The sequence below is a fragment of the Gavialis gangeticus genome, unplaced genomic scaffold, assembly GCF_001723915.1.
Source record: "Gavialis gangeticus isolate Ggan-Ray unplaced genomic scaffold, GavGan_comp1, whole genome shotgun sequence".
NCBI classification, from domain to species: Eukaryota; Metazoa; Chordata; order Crocodylia; family Gavialidae; genus Gavialis; species Gavialis gangeticus.
In genome coordinates, this window is record NW_017729033.1 from 100,733,264 (window position 1) to 100,739,762 (window position 6,499).

Below are 6,499 nucleotides of genomic sequence, written 5' to 3' on the forward strand. Positions count from 1 at the left end.
GGATGGACACCCCTTGGGCCGTGAGTATCGTTTCCTTAAGGAACGACCACTCGTCCTGGACACTGAGTTCCTCTGCCCTCAAGGACCCCAGTGCCTCTCCCACTAATCTCCTCATCTCAACGAAGTTGGCCCTCCTGAAGTCTAGGGCTACCGCCTTGCTGCGGGCCCTTGACACCCTACGCTGGATGGCGAATTCCAGCAAGCGATGATCACTGGCTTTCATCAACAGAAATCACATTTTCAACCTAAAAATGAAGTATGGTGTTATGTTAATGCTAAATCACAAAAGGAGAAGGGGGAGTTCTGGAAATATCACTTTATTACACATCCCATAAGCAGTTAAAAATAATCAATCTACTGAGGTTTTGCCTTCTTCCTATTTGCCAAGCCTCACCTTCAAAAACATAACTCTCTATGAGAGAGTGCATTCAGAGCACTTCTACTTCAGTGTTCCTAGTTGATTCTTATTTGGAAACAGAGTGATAAAAGGGCCCGTCTACATGTCACCCTACGACAACGTAGCAATGCGCTATGTGACTGTATGGCATGCTACGGTGATGTAGTGATAATGTGGGTCTACACATGATTGCCAGCTATGTCACTGTAGTGGCACACTCCCCGGTTATCATGCAGTGCTATGGCAATGCAGCGGCAAAATCTAACCATACACTGCATGCACAGCGCAGTAACCACCCACGTTGCGCTGTACTTTAGTACTTCCAAAAGGAAGTACTAAAGCATGGCAACATATAGACATGCCCAAAGAGGAGAAAAAAATGGTGGTGGTGAGTGTCACGGGGGCACTTGGGTGCCCCGTGCCTAAGTAGGGATTAGGGCCTCTGCTAATTGCCAGGGCAACTTAGGTGCGGGTTGCTGGAGCAACCAGGTTGGTCAGGTGACCAGAAGGGGGCAGGGCCGGGCCCTTATAAACAGCCAGGCTGGAGCCTGGCTAGCAGTTCCCTTCTGGCAGTCTGAGGTGTAGGAGCTCTGCAGGAGAGCTAAGCCGAGCAGTGCAGCCTGAGCACCCAGAGGGCTGCATGATGGTAAGGGTGAACAGAAGCCTGACCGGGAGGCTTTGGCGAGAGAGCCAGGTGGGTCTGGACTTTGTTATAGCCGGTAGGCTTATAGGTCTATTGTGTATATAACCGGAGGACCGGGTGAGGCTGTAGGGGTGTGAGGAGGCCTCACGGGAGCTACCCAGTAGTCTGGGCGTTCCTGGGTGCCCTGTTTGGGGGAAAGAGCAGTGCCTGGGAGGCACGGCAGCTTGGGTGCTGGAAGCACTGCGTTGGTGGGGTTGAGACCCCAGTCCGGAGAGGGTGATAGCCCAGTGAGGGCATAGGACCCTGGTGAGGGGTCAAGGGGGCCAGGCACAGCTATATGCCACCTGAGCCCCGGCGCTGGTGAAGGCCTGAGACAGGGCTGGCGTGCAGGCTCGGTGAGAGCCACGGGCGTGAGGAGCGCAGGACAGGCTCGGTGAGAGCCACGGGCGCAAGCACGGGTAACGCCCATAGAAAGGCGAGTACACCAGGGAGCCCGAGAAGGGCAGGGGCCAGTGTGAAGCCGAAGTAGGGCAGGCGCCGGTGAAGGCCCGGGACAGGGCTGACGCCATTAATAGTCCGTAGAAGGGCAATCGTGCGGGTATGAGCCCGGAGAGGGCAGGGTGTGTGAGACAGGGCTGGCGTACAGGCCCGGAGAGGGCCAAGCCCACAGCAGGGTGATAGCGCCAGGGGTGCGGGACAGAGCCCACAGCAGGGCGACGCAAGTACGGGAAGTGTGGGTAACGCCCGTGGAAGGGCGAGTATACCCGGGAGCCCTGAGAAGGGCAGGGGCCAGTGTGAAGCTGAAGTGGGACGCGTGTGCCGGTGAAGGCCCGGGACAGGGCTGGCGCCATTAATAGTCCGAAGAAGGGCGATCGTGCGGGTACGAGCCCGGAGAGGGCAGGGTGTGTGAGACAGGGCCCAGAGAGGGCAGGACGAGCCCGGAGAGGGCAAGGGACCATCTGAGGTCTTATAGACATAAGAACGTCCAGGACTGCTACGAGGCTTGGGGCGTGCTAAAGGGGAGGTAGGAGGCACGCATAGCCCACAAGGCTGGGGGTGCACCAAGTCACCCATAGATACTGGGAGATCAAAGGCAGCCTCCCATATTAAAAATTATATAAGATCAAAGACGTGGCGGGCAAGAATAAGAGGGTGCAGGATCTCCTAATTGGCACGGCAGGGGGCGCTAGCGGGATCACGGCCGCCCCTAGGCCCCACTCTGTGACAGTGAGGCAAGTGTTGCAAATATTCCAACATTTATTAAATTCTTTTAGGTGGTGGAAACAAACATCTTCTCGGCAGAACAGTTGTCAGAACATTTGCAAGGCCAAGATGCTGTAATTTCCTGCTTAGGCTTCCCTTACAAGATCTTCTCAGCCACTTCAGGATACACTGATTCTATGAGAGCTCTTGTGGCTGCCATGAGGCAATCTGTGAGCTGTATAATAGCCATGACATCATGGTACACGTCCCATGAGTACAGTTACCACCTGATTATTCAAGTGAATACTTGTCAGTGTTGATTTCAGAGTCAAGGCCATAAAAATGATGGGAGAGGGGTTTCCCTCTGTCCATTACATAAATGGAATTATGGTGTTTTTAACTCCATGGAGCCTTGAGCTGAGAATTAAGAGTCTCTCTATGAAAGAAAAGAATCAGCAGTTTTAAGAATAAAACTTAAGCATGGGCAAAATTCTTAAAAGTACCTAAGTGATTAAACCTACTCCACTGAAAGCCAATGGGCTTTAAACACCTTTGAAAAAATCTTTTCCCCTACCCATTTCTAAGCAAAACCCATTAAAACTCCCCATATCTTGCAGTTGATCTGGGTCTTGCATAAAGCATGGAATAGTGTCTTTAGTAGCGCTCTCTGCTGCTATTTTTCTCCAATACATAGACTGATCTACATCAACTTATTAAAAGAAAGCGAGATGGGGATGCATTAGAGGATCAATGTATTTGTGACATCTATCACCACATAATATTGCTATCACCATAAAGTTGCACTGATGAGCATGTAATAATTTTATGTCCCACTGAAAGTAGTGCCTCCAACTTTCTGGTTCAAATTTTTGTAAATGCACCAAACCCTCCCCCTGCCCCCAAATCATCATGTGACCCTTCAATCAGGTTATCAATTAACAAACAATTTCCAGAATTCATTGTGTATGTGCGCTATAAATCACCTCATTGAGGTGACTTCCCCTTCCTCCACTTGGGGAAATAAAGGGATCTGTTTGTTTTCCTGTCCCTTATGAGCACCTCCTTATATTGATTATATTTCTGGCTAAGGACCTCCTTTGGAGCCTTCCCTTAAAATTTAACCAGCAGGTTCAGTGACTAGCTGGTTACCATGAAACACTTCTATTTATGGCTGCACCAATAAATATGAGGCAGAAAGAGCATCAGGCAAGAATGATAAAGAAGTTTAAAGAAAACACTAAGAAGAGCAAGTGAAAGAAAAGATAAAAAGAAACAAAATTGACAGAAAATTATAACCTTCAAGAGAAAAAATAATCAAAAGGAAGTAAGGGTGACAGAAGGACCAAAAACCCTGTCACAAAGGCAAAAACTGGGTTAGGAAGACACAGTGGCAACTAACATGTTCAATGATAAAATCCTTAATTGCAAGTAAATTAGGAAAAAAAAAAAGTTGGCAGGTAGGTTTTAGGTCCTCCCAGTTTTTATTAACTACCAAATGCCCTAATTAAGCAGAGGTTTGATTAAAGGATATTTTCTCTTAAATACATTATTTAAATCCTGACTTTTGTGCTGTTTGTAAGTAAAATCATACTGTGTTAGTTTCTGAGTTAAAAGCAAAGCCCAACAAGCAGTGGCAGACATGTCGTATGGGGTCAGACACCAGACTAGAATTCTCTTGTTAGCAGAGAAGCATAATGTATGCTTGGATTCAATGACCATGCCTGTCCTGCTTGCTACTAACCTGTCTCTTCTCTCACAGCTGAATCAGGCCAGAATGCTCTGGTGCTAGTGCGTTTTTTTTTTTCCTCCTGCCACTCATTAGAAGTGTGCTTACTAACATGTACCAGATGGAGAACTATTTAGAGTCGGAATGTGCTGACCTCAACTGGACCGTAGTGAGGCCACCAGGGCTAAAAAACATCCCAGCCACAAGTAAAAGAATGATAGCAGCAGCATCTATAAAACAAGGCTTTGCTAAGAGTGTAATTGGCAATGTAGATGGGTGATGGCTGATCAAATAGTTACACGTTGAGCCCTTTTTGTAGGTGCTAGCAGGCCCTGCAACAAGTACCAAGTTGCACTGACTCCTTTTTAGGTTTAGGCTACACAAAATTTTGCAGGATCAATCAGAAGGCTTGAAGAAGACTGGAAGAGAGATGTGGGAAAATTGCACAGCCCCTGTCTAACAGGTTTTTAATTTTTCCAATTGCTAAACTTTTTTTAAACTAGAGGAGTAAAAGAACCGCTCTGAAACTAGGGGAGCAAACCCCTCTGAAACGCAATGTTTTCCAATATACAGGTCTAATCTATATGCTAACTACATCACTTAGCCAACATTTCCAGTGGCTGATATATCAAGATTTATTAACTAAGGGACTGGTCAAATGTCTGTTAAAGTTGTTAGAAAAACTTCTGTAGACTTCAGTGGACACAGAATAAGTAGAAACCCAATGAGCTGAAGGAACACTCTCTCAAAGCATAGATAGGCTCAAAATAAATTCCCTGTCACTTGCTCATTGCCAAAAGTGCATGCATCAAATGAAAAATAAGCTGTCCTTCTCTGCTGTCTTTAGTTATCCATTCCAGTGTGAAGGAGGTACTCACCTCAGTGTTCTATCTTCAACTGATGGGGCAGTAAGAATAGGTAGCACATTATGGCTGTGTAAAAACAAGTGACATTAGTAGGGTTTAGACAAGCTACCCCTAGGTTTCCCTTCAAGTAAGGTAGCACCTATACTTTGCTTTGAATTTTGAGGACTGAAAATCTCAAAGCAAGATTGGTTTATAACAATGTGTGCCTGATTTAACTTAAACTACTAAGTTTCCTATAGCTTCTCCTACAGTCATTGACTAATGCAGGTTTGCATCTTGATGCAGTTTAAGTCTACAAAAAGATTAACAAGCCTGAGAGAGTCTTTTAGTAATTCTGAGTCAGGTTTTTGGCATGCCCCAAAAGAAATCATTTTTGCCAAAGAAGTCTTGGACTGCTGGGCAGTAAATCATAATATTCAGCAATTGCAAAGACCACATACTTGACATAATCCTGTGTATAATCGCATCAATTTCCACGTCACAATTACAGGGCAGTGTATCTATATAGTCAAATATGTGTACAGGTGTTTAAATGGCCTGTTACGTGGTCCTATTTAGTTAGCAAAATAACTTGATTCTGGGCAAACACAGACTAGCAATTACTTTTGCCTTTTCCCACACAACTGGGTTTCCATTCTTGGAAAATAGGATCCTAAAGGGTCTTTCACTGTAGTAGCAAACTCCCATCGTCTTCAGATCCTATAAAGGACAGACCCAGGATTACCCATGTTTCGACTAAAAACCATATTTGCTGTGTCCTCTTGCTGCATCAGCATTACTTAGCATTGTTACTGTGTTAAGCATGAATATACCAGAAATGTTGTTAAACCCCAATTTTGCAACACTAATCCATTTTATGCATGCAAGTAATCATGCTGAAGTCAAGTAAACTCCACCCATGAGCGGTTACACTTATACATACACTTCAGTATTTATGGGGCCTGGGCCATGAGTTACTGAGCCCCTCGCAGGAAAAGTCAACTACACTTCTGTCCTAGATGAAAACAGTAAGAACTGAAGGTAGCTGGCATTTGGTGGGACAGACTTACTAACTGGCAGGATCAAGCCTCCAGTTCCTAGCAAGAAAGCACCCTTAATATTAAAAGGTGCCAGTTTTAGGGGTTAATGGTTATAGGAACACCCCCTGCCCCCAACTAGAATATTAGGGAGCTGGTTAGATACAAATAAACAAAGCCACTTTAAGTTGGAGTTAATTGTAAGGGTTTAAAAAGATTAAAATGCTTCTTAATCCAGTAAACTTTCCACCAGAGGTTCACAGAATTCATTATTTTCCAGTGGTCATTGCAAGTTGAAGATAATGCTGGCATTATTTTACTGGGGCTTCATATTAAGCTTAGTAAACCAACAAAAGCATCTTTGTTGCAAATAGGGAAATATTGCTCAATAGGTCTCTACTTTCTTCCAGTATAGTAAAATTTGCAACAAACTTCTCATTAATAAGACTGTTGTTAATAGTGATTGATTTTGTTTGTTTGACCTTTCCCCACTAATCCCCCATGTTTCCTGTCCACTACTGGAGCCTGTCAAATGCTCCTTGACTAAACACCCTGAAAGTGAGTTTTAAGCACACTGAGAAGGGGACAGTTTAAACTGCAAAGAAAAAGGGGACAAGATTAGTCATCTCACTTGGGCTTTATTTCTTG

The 6,499-nt window shown here is 45.2% G+C and overlaps 1 long non-coding RNA gene across 2 annotated transcripts in view; it reads left to right on the forward strand.

Annotated features, from left to right (window-relative positions):
* Positions 1 to 2,515, forward strand: part of LOC109304089 — a 19,196-nt gene extending 16,681 nt beyond the window's left edge. For both annotated transcript variants that reach the window (XR_002099289.1, XR_002099290.1), the window contains exon 3: positions 2,315 to 2,515. This is a non-coding gene — a long non-coding RNA (uncharacterized LOC109304089). The remainder of the gene's footprint in view (positions 1 to 2,314) is intronic.
* Positions 2,516 to 6,499: the final 3,984 nt, after the last annotated feature.